At 34.8% G+C, this 17,547-nt stretch overlaps 3 non-coding genes across 3 annotated transcripts; all 3 read right to left on the reverse strand.

Moving 5' to 3' along the window:
- Window positions 1–3,131: 3,131 nt before the first annotated feature.
- On the reverse strand, window positions 3,132–3,203 carry Trnae-uuc (transfer RNA glutamic acid (anticodon UUC)). Its single transcript has one exon. It is a non-coding gene; the product is annotated as a tRNA-Glu (tRNA).
- Window positions 3,204–6,825: 3,622 nt separating this feature from the next.
- On the reverse strand, window positions 6,826–6,897 carry Trnae-uuc (transfer RNA glutamic acid (anticodon UUC)). The gene has a single exon. It is a non-coding gene; the product is annotated as a tRNA-Glu (tRNA).
- Window positions 6,898–16,261: 9,364 nt separating this feature from the next.
- On the reverse strand, window positions 16,262–16,333 carry Trnae-uuc (transfer RNA glutamic acid (anticodon UUC)). The gene has a single exon. It is a non-coding gene; the product is annotated as a tRNA-Glu (tRNA).
- Between the last annotated feature and the right edge of the window lie 1,214 nt (window positions 16,334–17,547).

Here is a 17,547-nt window from a genome sequence, read left to right on the forward strand (position 1 = left end):
TGTGAAGCTTTAGTCTAAGATGTTCCCTTACGACCAACACCAGACCCAGCTGATCAAGGGACGCTGCGAGGCACCAAAGACAATCCGGACAAGCTGGTTCCTGGAGCCCAGAGTGTCAGAGGGCAAGAAAACTACACAACGTCACAAAAGTTCATTTTCAATTTATAAATTTTCATTAATGTTCTACAAGTTCATCAGGAATTATAAGCAAATAAGCAACATGTATCTAACCTATTTTTACTGTTTGATGTCTGTTATTTTGTGTCTGTATTATTCATATAATATAAACCATTATCTTTAACATTTACAGATGTGCTTTGGCCCCACACCTTGGTCCAGCCACTGGCCTGACTGTAATAGGTATCGGGAAGTCTTGCTGGTCAAGTTGCGCTCAGCCTTTCCGGTTTCAACCATCAAAGAAGGCTTTTCTCAGGCGTGGTGGCGGGCAGTACTGGAGAAATATAACGAGATTCGAGAGATGGTCTTCAACCGTCAGCGTGTGATGCAGACTCACATTCAGCTGTCTGATATAAACCAGCCCACCTTGACTGCTTGGTAGGTTTTTATTGACTAGTTCACATATACATAAATATTATGTGCGTATTATTATTATTTCACCTGATGTGTATAGCGCTCTTTTCATACATAGTTTTGCGTTCAATTGTGCGTTAATATTTCATTAACATTTTGAGTCAATATATATATCACTATTTATATGACAATAAAAATCAATTAACATAAGAAATGCTTTTTATTGTTTCTATTAAATGAAAGATTCAATTTATTATCTTTGTCTGATTTCCGGTTCAGTGCTCATGGAAAGGGAAGGGATATGACCTTGCTGGAACAGGGACTGGCCCTTCCACTGGTAGCGCCTGAGTCACTGCCAGCGCCCATGAAAAGGCCAGTTGCCTTGGAAACAGGAACCACTGAACAACACAAGTTCCCCATCCAGATCAGCACGAAAGGTTACCTCATTCATAAAGTGCGCAGAAGAATTCTTCCACCAGATGAGTTAAAGCATGAAGTGCAGGTGCCCATTGCACCAGCACCATTGGTGCGATTTGTGACTGTTCCCGCCCCTGACCTGGCACAGACTTCGTCGATTTCAGCCCCAGCCGAACATTACCTGCCGTACTCTTCAACGCATTACAGGAAGCTGGAAGCTGAGCAGGCAGAGGAGTTCCGGAGACAATACCACACAAAGCTGCCATACCGCAGCTGCAATAAATGTTTCGAGGACAGGAATACGGGTGAGCATAAACAGTATTATGAAAATTGATGGTGCCCCTTTAAGTCCTCGGAATCTTATGAACAGTGCCCTTAAGATGAAGGGCTATGTAAAGAAGAAACCAAATGAAAAAAGTTAAACATTAATAGCTGGATATTCATCATTCACGTAAGAATATCTGGACATAATAGCATTTTCTGGCACTGTGCTTTTGGACTTATACAACAACAGTATTAATATTGACTTTAACAACAACAGAATTAATATCAACTGAAGTAACAATTTAACAAATCGTAATGCTACCTAGCTTGTATTAACAGCGACTTATTCATTTGTGTTTTGCATATATAAAAGCTAGAACGTCCCAAGCCCTTATGGTACACGTCATAAGTAAAGTGACAATCTGCCTTGAAAAGCAGCGGGAGAACGAATTGTGTTTTATAAGCTTTAAAAAATTATTTTCACTTTTTTGTTTCTTTACTTTTGGAAATAATTAATATATATATATATGACATAATTTTATATAATTGCAACCAATATTGCTGTTAATGGGAACATCCTTATAGTGTAAGCAAACACACCTTTTCACATGAAGAGAAAATCCAGGTTCAAATCCTGGTGGGGATCCCAAATAAACAGCAATTCTTATAATGTAAATAATGCACAGAATATTATTTGTTGTCATAGTAAATGGATTTGAATGTTCATATTAAAATTGATACTGAGATGTTGTTTGTATAATTCTGTATCACACACAAACACACACATAGCAGAAATTATGGTGTAATACTTTATGGGATTTATAATTAATATTAGAACACCATCATTACCTTCAAACTATATATTAGACCTCAGAAACAAAACCTCAGTAATCTGAGCAGTTAATTTATCATTGTTGTTACCATTTTTTCACTTAAAACAAGAGATGTGTTTGTCAGAAACACAATGCCCCCTAATGCGCCGCTTTTTGTTTACGTTTGACCTTGAATGATGACCTTGACCTTTTACCACTCAAAATGTGCAGCTCCATGAGATACACATGCATGCCAAAAAATGAAGTTGCTATGTTCAATATATCAAAAGTTATTGCAAAACTTAACTGTAAGGTTCAAGTTTTGGGGCAAAATGACGGACAGAAAGAAAGACAGACAGGTCAAAACAATATACCCCCGATCTATCGATCCGGGGGCATAAACATGAAATGGTTTGTTTGCATAAAGTGTGCATCTTTGTATCAGCTACAAAATGCTATATTCATATCTTCAGGGTCATTATATAAGGCAAATACTGATAAATGTACACACTAATTAGGTCTGATATTGAAACTTTTTGACATAAAAGCCGACATATGTTAAGTATAGGTTACATAAATGATGGTTTGGGTACGAATGTAAAGGCACATAGCAACATGGTACGAATGTAAATATTTGATTTTTTTTAATTCTTAAAGTCTCAGTTGCACCATCCTAGATAAATGTGATTATATGTCAAAATTTACATAATAGTGGGTTATTTTCGTTCATATTATAAAATTAATAAAAGCATTTATGGAAGGCCGGGATGTTGAAGATCTGCAGGGTTCTTCTAGACCACACCGGATTATTTTTACAGTATGCAATGAGAAGTACTTGTGTTGGCGTGTTTACCTCACGTGTATATGCAATAAACAGCAAGTTTGAGCGCCTTAAATATTTAGACCAAAAAAATGATCAACAGTTAAATTTAAAAAAAAGAAATACATTTAATGAATAGTCTACAACATTTTTGTACGTGAGATTTGTTTTGTTGTGAAAATTGTCCAACCATATCGGAGTTTTTGCAGAATTGTTATAATTCAACCTTTGTGGACTATTTGAATTTAAGATGTATTCATATTTTTATGGGAAATAAAAATGCATATTTCCGGTGCCGGGAATCGAACCCGGGCCGCCTGGGTGAAAACCAGGAATCCTAACCACTAGACCACACCGGATTGTATTTACAAACTGCATTAAGTATATATCGTGTGGTGTGTTTTTTTATGACACGGGCCATAATGCCGTTCATCTTGCCCTCAGATTATCAAATTAAAAATTTGTTAGATGTACTTATTCACATATTATTGAAAAGAAACTTTTCTTATTTTATGTTCAAAGATTCAAAACAGTACACAACTGTGTGCATCACCGAGCTAAATAGTAAAGATAACGTATAATCGCATTGCAAATACATTGTTTTGATGACAAGTCATTTTATTTGAAATTGATCGAATTATTTAGCTTTACAGATGCAACCCAACTGAATGCAACGATATACACATACACAATATACTTTTTATAATTAGAAAGTATGTTCGGATTTTGTTAAGTTATGAATATAAATGTCCAAAATTATTATTGCATTCGTCTAATTCCCCGACCCAAAACCATATTTTCATAAACAGTTAATTCTGCAATGTATGAGAATGTTACTTCTGTTATATGTCAGTCATATACATTTAAATTTTGTTTTTAAACAACAAACCTTTCCATCACAAATGGGACATTTACGGTATAAATAATATGAGTTTCAAAATATTATTCAAAACTGCATTATGACCCACTTTCTTCAAACCTATTTTGCTGTGTACAATCGTATGTGCCATTTAATTTGTCATTGCCTTCATTGTTGTTTGCGGGTGTCATTTATTCGTATGATGTCTATTATACCAAACAATTAAACTCCACACATTATATCATCTTTACTTTTGGGACAGAACAAACACTATAAATATCCAAGTATTCATACAGAACCTTCGCCTTGTACCGATCTAATATACGTTGGTATATTTGTCATCTAGTTTTTCATTACGTTGTTATTTCCCGTGCAAAAACTCTGAACACCAGAAAAGCACATGTTTGTGTTGTAGGCAGCCAGTTGTTGTTTGTTGTGTTGTTGTTGTTGTTTTGTGTTGTTGTGGGGGGGGGGTTGGGGGGGCGGGGTTAACATTTTTTTATTATTTCTTTCGTAACTCTTATTGTTAATATTTTACTGTAACTTTTTAGTTCCGTAGTTGACATTGATCAATACATAGCATAGCAAAACTACAAAAAATGACTAAAACTGTGAATACGATCTTTCAACGTTAGATAAGCTTATGTATTGTTTATTTGGGAAAAAAACAAAGATTCCTTTATACCATTGCATCAATAACAATCCAGACTCTACTTATGTTTTATCACTTATCTATGGTTTTCCCTATACAACAAAGCAGATTGTATAGTTGCATGTATGAGCATTGTTTATACAATTTATATCACGTTTTGTAACCTATATATGCTTGTATTATTTATAGAAATGCAACGATATACTGGTTTATCTACACGATACAATTTCGTATAGGAGCTCGGATTTTTTTGTATTAATAATTTTTATTTTTATAATTACTTTTAATTAATAGAATTTACCTATCTAGAACCTAATTTTTAGAACAATGGATTTCTGCAATGTGGTAGAATGTTACTTCAGATTTATTCAAATCATATAAATGTAAATTACTTTTTAAATAACCAACTCCTTCAAAACACATTGGGATTGAACGGTATAAATACTTTGTGTTAAAATACAATTTAAACCTGCGTTATGACACAATTATCATCAACCCTATTGTACTGTTGTTTAATGGCATAAATATAAATTATCTTGACTGTTGATGAAAGCGTCGTCGGCTGTAATTTATCGCATGGTGATTATTATAGGAGACAATTAAACTCCTAAAATAATATTCTCTTTACTTTTGAAATAAAACACCGCCTCTAAATATACAATTATCAAAGCTGGAATCTCCGCCATGGACCGATCTAGCATACATGTACCTACAAAAACTGAATACATCACATAATGGTGCCGTAGAGAGCCAAATTTTGCGCTCTTAAATATCTAAAAAAATAACAACGCTATAAAAATGAGAAAAAAACTGTCAACAAGTCCTTTTAAACGTTCTAAGCTTATTCATTGTTTATCTGGGAAAAAACAGATCTTAAAACAGATTTTTTTTCACTATTACATCAAATAAAATCCAGACCAGACTTATTTTGTATCACTTGTTTATCTTTAGTTTTCCCTATTGACACCATTCCACGTAGAGTTGTTCAGTTGTATGTATGTACATTGTTTAAACAATTTGCGTCACGTTTTGTAACCTGTTTATATAGGATATGGCACGAGTTGTCATATCATACCATATTTTATGAGTTTAATAAAATATGATACGCAAATATAATTATAGATCCCGAACGTTGTTTACATTTGTGACGTCATTTGACGTCATTTCAGCAAAATAACAAAATACGATTGGTAAATCGAACGAAAATAAGCCAATGAAAACGCTTAAAAAGTATCTTAAAACATGTGTAATAAAAAAATATATGCAATGGTTATATTACATGGTAAACAGGGTATGGCATGTGATAAATGTATATATTATTTATAGAAATACCACGATATACTTGTACACTTATATGATATACTTTTCGGATAGCATCCTCGGATTGTTTTAAATTAAAAATGTACATGTCCGTAATAACGGAATAAAATACAAATTCGGTGCCGAGAATCGAACCCGGGTCGCCTGGGTGATAACCAGGAATCCTAACCACTAGACCATACCGATTTATAGGTGCTGTGCATTATAAAGTATTTATGCTAGGTGCGTTTTAAGCCGACGGACCATAATGCCGTTCATCTTGCCCTCAGCCCACATGAAATTGATCCTGTGGTAGAGGGACTTGTTCAAGGATTATAGACAATTTTCCATTTATCACAGGATCAAAATAGTAAAGAACTCTGAGCATCACCCAGCAAAATAACCCAGATAACGTAGACTCGCAGTGAAAAAAAAAGTTCCTTATGAGAATTCATTTTATTTGAAATTGATCAAATTATTAAGCTTTGCATGTGCCTAACAAATGAATAGTTTCGACTGTTGCCGTCGTTTTCTTTACATTTTGCGGTAACAAAAGAATGGTTTATATAACGTGTTTAATCCTGAATATAACATGATGGTAGCCGGGTGGTTAGGGCGATAGCATATCAATCGAAATGTCACTGGTTCAAGCCCAGAAAGGCTTAAACTTTTTTATTTAGAATTTCATTCGCAATTCCTATTATTGTTATAAGACTTGAACTTTTTCGTACCGCATTTGACGTATTAAAGTAAGTAATAAACATGTCCATAATCACTTGTGAATTCATAGTATTCCCCTATCTAGAACCTTATTTTCAAAAAAAGATATGCCTGCAATGTATGAGATATTACTTCAATTTTATGCAAATCTTATTAATGTAAAATACTTTTTAAATAACAAACATTTCAAATAATCTTTGAAATGGACGGTATAGATAAATTGTGTTTGAAAATATTATTCAAACCTTCATCACACTCATCATCAAACCTTAATATGCTGCGTTCAATAATTGTTTTGCCATTGTATACATAGTCTTGATTTGACTGTTGATCAAAGCGTCATCGGCTTAATCCGAACAGCAACTCAGAAATTATATCACCTTTACTTTTGAGACGGAAAACCAAACTATACATAATGTACATATCCGTTATTACGGTATAAAATACAAATTTCCGGTGCCGGGAATCGAACCCGGGCCGCCTGGGTGAAAACCAGGAATCCTAACCACTAGACCACACCGGATTATATGTACTCGATCAGTGCATTAAAAACTATTTATGCTAGGTGCGTTATAAGCTGACACAGATAATAATACGGTACATCTTGTCCTCAGCCCGCATGAAATTGATCATTGAAATTGATAGAAAAGTCAATTTTCTTAACTTATTTCGCAGATTGAAAACAGTATGGAACACTGAGCACCATGGATCGAAATAACCCAGATAACTCGCATTGAAAAATACACTTTCGTCAATCATTATATTTCAAATTGATCAAATTTTAAAGCTTTACAAATGCAAAACAACCGAACAATTTCGACTGTCTTTTTTATTGTTTTCTTGATGATTTGCGATAACACGAGGTTACTTTATATATCGTTTCAAATATTTATGTAAACAGGATAGTGGTCGGATGGTTAAGACGATAGCGTATCAATACAAATCGCACTCAGTCAAATCCCGGATGGTTAATCTTTTGTCTTTGTTATTTCTTTATCAACTCCTATAACTGTTATGATATGTGAACTTTTTTTCCGCTAATGATATTTAGCAATAAACATCATTACAAAATATGAAAAATGCCAAAATCTGTGAACAAGTCAAAACGTTCGAAGCTGATTCGATCTTTTAAATATCTGAATAAAACACACATATCTTTGTACACTATTACAAAAAATAAAATCTAGATACTAAGAAATTTGTATCACGTCTTTATCCTTTGTGTTCGCAATGATAACCAAACTATTGTTTAGTTTCATGTATATACTTTGTTTATACATTTTTTGTCAAGTGCTTGAATCTAAATATGCTTATCTTTTTTATAGAAAAGCAATACCGGTACACCTACACGATATATATTTTGTTTAATGGCATAAATATAAACGTTCTTAATCTCTTGTGAATTCATAGTATCCCCCTATCAAGAACCTAATTTTCAGGAACATGTACTTCTGCAATGTATGAGAATGTTACTTCAATAATGCAAAAAGATTTTGTGTGTTTAATTCAGATTTACATTGCATGAGCGTAAGGACGTTTCAAGGGACTTGTTCAGAGTTTGGGCATTTTTGTCGTTTTCCTTTAAATGCTATAAATTTATAACCGTCAATTAAGTGCCGAGCTAAACCGTTCCGGTATATACACAAGAATAGTATTTACGAAATAAAAAAGTTTACGTTCCTGGAATCGAACCAGTGTGAACAAGAGTGTCGAAGGCAAGCTGTTGTGCTTCACCCCATGTTAACTTTTTCTTTGTAATTGACTGGTTCCGGAGGTGCTGATCAGGAGGTCGTTGAGAGGCCGGGCTATCTGGGAAAAGTGTTTTTTTTATAAAATTTCGATAACAACCGGCAAATCCTTAAACACTTCGAACCTCATTTATAAATGTCGGTACTATCAATTTAAGGATCGTCTCGATCTTAATTGGGATGGTTTTGATACCGTCTTTTGAGACCGAATGACCTAAATAGACCCCTTGAGGTTTAATAAATTCACATTGAAGCTTTAAGTTTAAGCTTATGGTCTTTTTTAAACGCTGTAAATATGATATTAGTCTTTGAACAGCCTCCGAAAAATAAGGTATGAAAACAACGATGTCGTCAAGGTATATAAGTAATTCTTTGAGGTTGAATTCATCCATGCAACGCTAAATTAATCGGTGTAATGTAGCCGGGGCGTTGCAGAGGCCGAGTGACACTCAAAGAAGCATAAACCGCCAACTTGAAACGCGGTTTTTTCTATGTCTTTTTCCGCCAACTCCTTTTGCCAGTACCCCCGACTTCAAGTCGAGCTTAGTGAAGTACCGGGAACCGGAAAGGAGCTAAATGGTGTCGCCAATGCGGGGAATGGCATACTCATCCTTGTGGTACGGCTATTCGGCTTCCTAAAATCAATGCAGACAGCGTATAGTTCCGTCTTTCTTCCGAACAATGAAGACGTTGGATGAGTACGGGCTTGATGGTGGCCAAAATAGCGCCGATGTCCAACATTTCCTATACATGATTACGAACCTCATTTATGAGTCCAGCCGGAACGCGCAAATGATTCGTTATCACATAGCCGTATGGTGTTGCGAACGAGATCGGTATTAACCAGATCTAATGGCGCGGAAGAAAAAAAGTCTCATTTCAGACAACATGTCTTTGCAATGCTCTTTTTGTTCTAAATTATTTATTTCAATTTTCAGGTTATAGCAGAACTTATATATATCTTCCCTATTTATTTGTTGTTGTACACGCGTTGCGTTTAATGGCGTCTCTGCGGTGTCGGGTGTCCATGAACGCTGTACCTTTGCTGGTTGTAATTTACAAAGGACGGTTTTAGGGACAATTTTAATGGGTTTAGAAAGAAACTCGGGCAGTGTTACCTCTGCTGTCAAGGCGGAAAACACGCGGGTATACGCCAATTCGACCTGACACCTTGTCTGAAGGCTCAGTAAAAGCGGCCGAATCCTGTGTTGACTTTCTAACTAAACCGGATATTGACATCGTTTCGTACAGTGGTAGTTCTACAATAGATCTGTTCGTAGAAACCACAAAGCCGTTGTTCGTCGCCAGAGACGTAGCCATTACAGCTGCTTTCCATTTTAATTGCAAGGAGCGAAGGTGCCGTATCACATTGGTACATATGAAGACTGGCACAATTATTATTGTACTCCGTGTTGGGCAATACCTAAACGGGTACGTCAAATATTTATTCCCTTATATTAGGAACTGATAAAGCTGCTTCGATGTATCCCATATACAAAAGTTCGGTTCCGTTAGCTCCTGTAATTGATAGCTTTCAATCCTCTAAACTATAATAACAATCCTCTAAAAAATAGATTTGGGTCCCTTTGTTCGTAGCAGTTTATAGTCGTTCCACTGTCAATCAAAGCTCCTGTAGGGTAGCCATTTATACGTATATCGGATTGTTTAGAACAACTGATAAGCCTATCAAATGGATAACATTTTCGTTGTTTTGGGTCAGAACCGTTAACGTCGTCTATTCGACCCACAATAACGACGTTAATTTGTTCAAATGTTCTTTTGACGCTGGATGATTCCCTATCAATTTATCGGGCTCATCAGCTCTTTCATAATTCCGGTTATTTAGAAAATGATTGGGCGTCTGCTGTATCCACCTCTCTGAAATCCTCTCTGTCAGTATTTGGATGAGGTATTTGTAGCAATATTGTTTATTATTTGCCGATCTGCAAGTCGTTCCTTTATCAAGTCTTCCAACTTGCGATCGAGACTGTCAATTTTCCTCATTATCTGTTGTTTTAAATCTGAACTTTGACACACATCTGTGTCAACCCTTAGCTGACTCACATTCCCAATTTTATGTCTCTCCTTGTCCTTCAAAAGCTTCACCTCAAATTCTTCTTCGCGAACTTTATTTCGTAGTTCTTCGTAGGTTAAATTATTTTCAAAGTGAACCCGGATGGCATTTCTCGATTCTTTGCACATGAGGCCTCTCCAAAATTCTTGGAGAAACTTTACTAAGTGTCATAAATAACTTAATAATAAAACCCACCTTTAACATTTGTATAACGTGTCAAATCTTTTATATATAATGATGGTAGCCGGGTGGTCAAGACGATAGCCTATAAATCCAAATGTCACTGGTTCGAGCCCAGGAAGGATAAACTTTTTATCTTTATTTTTTTACATCCTCGTCTTGTTATTATACTGTAACTGTTATGTTCCGTCGTTGGCATGTATCAATTTATAGCATTTAGAGACGAACTACAAATATGCAAAAAGCTGTGAACAAGTCTCTTCAAACAATCCAGCTGATTCAAAATTCATCTAAAAACAGCAAACACAACATTATTATTACATAGCTTGTATGTAAATTGTTAATACCATTTGTGTCATCTTTTGTTACTTATACATGTTCATATTTTTTATCGAAATGCAACAATATACCGGTACACCTACACGATATACGTTAGGATAGTATCTTCGGATTTTGTTATGTTATGTTTTTACATATCAATAAATACTATTGAATTTATCTTATTCCCCAACCAAGGACCTTATTTTCATAAACAGGTAAATCTGCAATGTATGTCAGTCATAAAAATTCAAATTATTTTTAAACAACAAACTATTCCACCACAAATGGGGGATTGGTGGTACAAATAATTTGTGTTTAATATCATCCAAACCTGCATCATGACAAACTTTCATCAACCTATTTTGTGTAAAATGGTATGAACCATTTAATGTGTCTTGACTTGACTGTTGATGAAAGCGTCGTCGTGTGCCGTTTATTCGTATGACCTCTATCAAATTCTATCAGTCTCTAGAAATACTATCATCTTTATTGTTTGTACAGAACAAACACTATACATATCCAAGCATTAAAACTTGATCTTTGCCTTGGAACGACCTTATATACTTTGGTGTATTTGTCACCTAGTATTTCATAACGTTGGTATTTCCCTTGCAAACACTGAATACCGGAACATCACATGTTTGTGCAGTATACAGACATGTTTTCCCGGCCTTAATGGCAAAAATTGATGCACATTTACATTAAACGTAAATGAAATACATTTAATAAATATGATACAGGTTTTTCTGATATTTTGGTTTTATTGAGAAAATTTTCCCATCACATCGGGTATATACATAGGTGTTATATTTGTATCTTTGTGGAGTATTTGAAATCTGAAATTAAGATGTGTTCATATTGTTACATGAAATAAAACGAAATATTTCCGGTTCCGGGAATCGAACCCGGTCCGCCTGGATGAAAACTAGGAGTCCTAACCACAAGACCACACCGGATTTAAAATTTGAATTTTATTCGTAATTTATTTTGAAACTTCAAAGATAAAATACTATAACGGTAATATGTCCGTCATACTTTATACTGCATTTCATAATAAAGTGTGTTTTTTTTTGTTCAACATAAGCTTTCCTTCGTGATTAAACATCATTCTTTTCTGACATGTAAAGCTTTAAATATTGGTGTGAATTTCACACCAATGTTTATAGCTTAAGACTTCAAAATGGTTCTGATTTTCTTGTTATTTTCGTTAAATTTGTATCACAAAATAATGTCATAAGCATAATGATTCACTTTGAAAAGTGCAAAATAAAAAAAATTAGGAAGGGGACATCCCTCCCGCAACCTCCCCGGTTTTGCCTTCCCCTTCCCCCGCAGTCAAAAGTTCCTTCTTACGGCCCTGAAGAAGTACTTATTAGTGGTGTGTTTTTGCCGACACAAACCGTCATGCCTTACGTCTTGCCAACTTGATTCAGTGTTACAGCACTTGTTCACATGTTATGGAAAAGACCATTTTCTATATAAGAACAATCACAGATTCAAAACACTAAAAAAACGCTGAGCGTCAAGGAGCGAAATAACACTGATGACGTTTTGAAAATACATCGTTGTTGATATGTCATCATTACGTTACATGTCAATCAAATTATCAAATTATTAATCGTTTCAAATGCGAAACAACTGGGGTTCAGGCGATATTCTATCAATAAAAAATCCCCTGTTTCGAGCCCAAGAAAAACAATTTTATGCCCCGGATCGAAAGATCAGGGGTATATTGTTTTTGGTCTGTCTGTCATTGTATGTGTGTGTGTGTGTCCCAAAACTTTAACATAAAATTTAACCTTGGTCATTACTTTTGCAATTTTCAAGATAGCAACTTGATATTTGGCATTCATGCGTATCTCATGGAGCTGCACATTTTGAGTGGTGAAAGATCAAGGTCAAAGTCATCCTTCAAGTTCAAAGGTCAAAAAAACAAATTCAAAAACTTTAACCAAAACTTTAACCTTTTTCATAACTTTTGCAATATTAAAGATAGCAACTTGATATGTGTCATGCATGTGTATCTCATGGAGCTGCAAATTTTGAGTGGTGAGAAGTCAAGGTCAAGGTCATCCTTTAAGGTCAAAGGTCAAATTTATGGCTTCAAAGCGGTGCAATAGGGGGCATTGTGTTTCTGACAAACACATCTCTTGTTTTTCTGTTATTTCTAACGAAACTCTCATTGTAAATATAAGACTGGCACATTTTAGTTCCGCAGTTGACATTTATCAATACATAGCATTACAAAAGTACCAAAATGCCAAAAAATTGAACATATCCTTTTCAAACATCCTAAGCTTCTTCGTAGTTTTTCTGGGAAAAAACAGATCTTTTAAGTTGCATGTGTGTATATTGTCTATACAATTTTTGTCACGTTTTGTAACTAAATAAGCTATGTTGTTTTTAGAAATACAACGGTATACTGGTACACCTTCTTGATATACGTTCGGAAACGTTCGGATAGTATGCTCGGATTAATTTTAATTTATAATGTACAAGCCCAAGTACTTTTTTATACCTATTATTCCCTTATCTAGAATCTCATTTTCATAAACAGGTAATCGAGCAATGTGCGATATATCATAAATAAAAAAATATACATTTAAACTACTTTTTACATAACAAACTCCTTCAAAACACATATGGGTTAGACGGTATAAATAATTGGCTTCGCTCTGGAGAGCGGCGACTAGTATGTAATGTATTTCTTTTTCGCTTATGGAAGGAGAAGTTATTTTACGGATCGATGTATATATTTTTGTTTTAAGAATATCTTGCGTAGTGGTGATTTTTTGTGTTAATTAGTGTAAATAAGTACTGCATTTGTGCCTATTACATTTATTACAACATGTATTGCCAATAATGCAAAGCTAATTGTTTTAATTAATAACTGATCCACAACTTATCACAGGGAAAAGATCACAGGACTGGGAAAATACGCGAAACTTTCTGGTTTTGTATAAAAACAAAACATAATCAAAATATATTTATTTTGTGGTTTTCCTAATTTGCTTATTTAGTGGAGAATTAATGTAATACGATATTTGACGACCTATCGCGCGAGCAAGTTTATTGGAAGGCGTAGTGGTACGAAAACGTACAATGTATAGTTTATTAATAGACATATAATAACGATCGCTATACACAAATTCACCAAATAGCAGTACATAAATGATGTCAGCCGGAATAGCTCAGTTGGGAGAGCGTTTGACTGAAGTTGTTTACGCAACAATCATCTAAAGGCCCCCGGTTCAATCCCGGACGGAATAATATCGGCGGCCGACATTTTTTTTTCAGTCAGGTTAACAAATATAATAAAGCTTTATTGTATGTAGACATTTTAAAATCCATTTTTCTTAAATTGGACATTTATATTAAAATAAATGGATGCCGCGTGGTGACAACGTTAATTAAAATTTCTTACATACTTAAATATCTTATAAAAAAAATCACGTCTTTTTATGTTAACAAATAAATGCAAACACCACATCTATTATCCATGTATTTTTATGGTTGTCTATCATAGGCCCTAAGTACTATCCCTACCACATATAGAGCGCGAAGCGCGACACGTATTATTGATTGTAACAATGAGTTGCAATAAAGGAAGCAGTCGCTTATCAAGGAGGAGCTGTGTCCCAGCAACCCGTTTCCCTAGAGTCAAGCACTCCTCGGAGTTTTTTAAAGAACCACATATAGAGCGCGAAGCGCGACACGTATTACTATCCAGGTGGTATGGGCCCTTTAGCATTATCCGACCATTACGTCCATAGTTATCTTCCTTAGAATTTGAGAAATATTGAAATCGTTGTCCAAAATTTTCATCCGATTGTTCCCAATCTTGCACAGGTTTTTTATCAATGAGGACCCAACCCAAACTCTATATGAGCAATATCGGACAAAAGTACAGAATTATGTCTCTTTGAATATAAAAATAAAAGTGATAAACTGCTTGGTTAGGTGATTATGTCAACATTTTTTATCAGATTCTTTCCAAACTTACAGTGACTTCATTTCAATGAGCATTTTTACCTCATTTAAAATGAGAAACATCGGGACAATAAGTCCAGATTTTTTTCTATTAAATTTAACAAAATAAACAATTTCCACTTGTTTAAAACATTTCACAACTTTCGTCTGAATCTTTCTAAACTTTTCAAGTGTTTTATATCAGTATTACTCGAACCCTATTGAAAATGATGAATATCGGAGCAATAAATTTATTATGATATTTTACTGAATTTCAAAGTATTGTGAAATGCAGCTTTTTCATGCAATTTAACAGTTTTCCTTCATTTTTTTCAAACTTTTACAGTGTTTTCATATCAATGAGTACTATCGTAAATGAGCAACGTAAGCATAAGTTCAGAATCATCTCCCCTTTAAGTTGAGAAAAATATGAAATAACGCTTACAAGATGAAGCAGATTTTTTAAAACCTACACAGTTCTGTTCCATTAATGAAAACTGCACACGGATGCCAGTAAAAGAAAAGAAAACCAATGTAAATAAAATGAACTATGAAATATTTGGGGCTTACAACACAAAATCATAGATAATGGTTATTTGGGGTTATAACACAACATCATAAATAATGGTCCTTTGGGGATTATAACACAAAATTATAGATAATGGTTTTACCAGTATCTTTTTCTATTTTGTTTAATATAATCAGTCAATATATTAATATTTACAGTAGAAAAAAAAATCGTTCCATGTAACTTCATTGAGTACCTTTTACACTGAAATTCTCGACGCCCTTTCCTTTGATGCTTTGCATCAATACTTATCTTGTGTGTGTTTAAGATGGGAGGCGGAAAACTACAACGGGCGAGGCATGGTCAGGGGTGATAACCCCAAAAGAGGGTTAGGGTAAGGGTTAGGGTTAGGGGTCGGGTTAGGGTTAGGGTTGGGTTTAGGCTGACCCAATTCCTAACCCGACCCCTAACACTAACCCTAACCCTAACCTTAACCCTCTAACCCCCCCCCCCTTGCGCAATACCATACCATGCCTCGCCCGTTGTAGTTTTCCGCCTCCCGTTTAAGATTCAATTTAAACCTGCATCATGGCACAATTTTCATCAAAGTTGTACAAAAGTATTTACCATTTAGATTGTCTTGACTTGACTATCGATGGAAGCGTCGTCGGCTAACAACTATCGTATGGAGTCTAGTATAGTAAACAATTAAACTCCAGAAATTATGACATCTTTATTTTTTAAATAAAACGCCAACTCTAAATATACAATTATCAAAGCAGGAATCTCCGCCTTGAACCGATCTAGCATACATGTACATACAAACACTGAATACAGCACATCTTGGTGCAGTACACAGACACTTGTTGCGCTCTTTAATATTTAGACAAAAATTTGATAAACATATAAAAAAGTAAACGATATACATTAAATTAACCTGAAACATCATTTATGTCTGTTTATATGGTTTTGTTGCGAAAACTGTCCCACCACGAAGGGGTTCATACAAAAATGATTTGTTTGTACCTTTGTGGACTATTTCTCATATAGATGTATTCATATTATAATAGGAAATTAAAATACATCTTTCCGGTGCCGGGAATCGAACCCGGGCCGCCTGGGTGAAAACCAGGAATCCTAACCACTAGACCACACCGGATTGTATTTACATAGTGCATTAATACGTTTTTATGATTAATGTATTTTCGCCGACACCAACCACAATGCCGCAAATCTTGCCCTTAGCCGGTATCACAATAAACAAGTTTCACAATGCTACCACTGTAGCTTTTAAGATATCACGTGACGCGACGAATTTCAGAACAAGGCTGAACGTGTTACTTTCTTTGTTGTTAGATGAACTAGTACTGACCTGGGTTTTCAATGTGCCATCACGTCGGAATGGGGGAGGACTCGGGAGAAATATTTGTTTATATTTGATGACAATCACATTTCCACAAAAGACAAATTCGCACTTAGTTGAAGAAAAAAAAATAGCATTCCCATTCTTTTTTGCAGGACTGAACACGTGCTGATTAACACATGGAAAATGTCCCATATTCCGCACTCTGAAAACATCCATAACCAAGAGCGAAATTAACATGTCTTATAGAAAGCTCGGAAGTCCGGGCAAGCGATTGAGTCAAAGCGGTTTAAAAAAAGGGGGGGATTGAAAAAAAACGTAAATATGATAGGAATATAATTCAACAGATCGATCTGAAAAAGGAAGTATTTATCTTGTAATGAAAGAGACTTCAATAGGTTAAGGTTTCATCTTAATGTCATATATCAAATCGCCTACTGTTGAAATTCTTTTATCCGCATGACTTATTTAAATTGAGGACTTGTAATTTCATCAACGTGGAACGTTTCGTTGAAGATCCAACAAAGAAAAATGCATGTGCTGCAAATGGATGGTCTATAATAACAAATATGCACTTTTTCGTTATTTGAAGCATGTCACAAATGCATTTACGTATTTTAATGTGATATAAAATACACATAATTTCATGATTATGCCATAAAACAGTAAACATGGTTATTATCTTGTTTTTTTTATATGTTTATTTGCATTTGAGAGAACGATTAGAGTCTGTAGTTTTATATCAATGCTTTCGGTGAAAAAAATATGTTTAATGTTTTTAAAAAATATCAATAAAACATCAATGAGAATTGCTATATTGGTCTATTTCTATTTAAAACATCAAACTTTCTTTGGCGTATTAAATCTTGGATTACATACCAGTTAATTTTAACTGGTTTTATTTACAGGAGAGATCGCCGCTACCTGTTGAGAACAAAAGAACGTTTAGCAGACATATCAAATTTAACCCGGCTGTACCAGCAAGCACTATCAATAAGGTTACGCAACAG

The sequence above is a fragment of the Dreissena polymorpha genome, chromosome 4, assembly GCF_020536995.1.
Source record: "Dreissena polymorpha isolate Duluth1 chromosome 4, UMN_Dpol_1.0, whole genome shotgun sequence".
NCBI lineage: Eukaryota > Metazoa > Mollusca > Bivalvia > Myida > Dreissenidae > Dreissena > Dreissena polymorpha.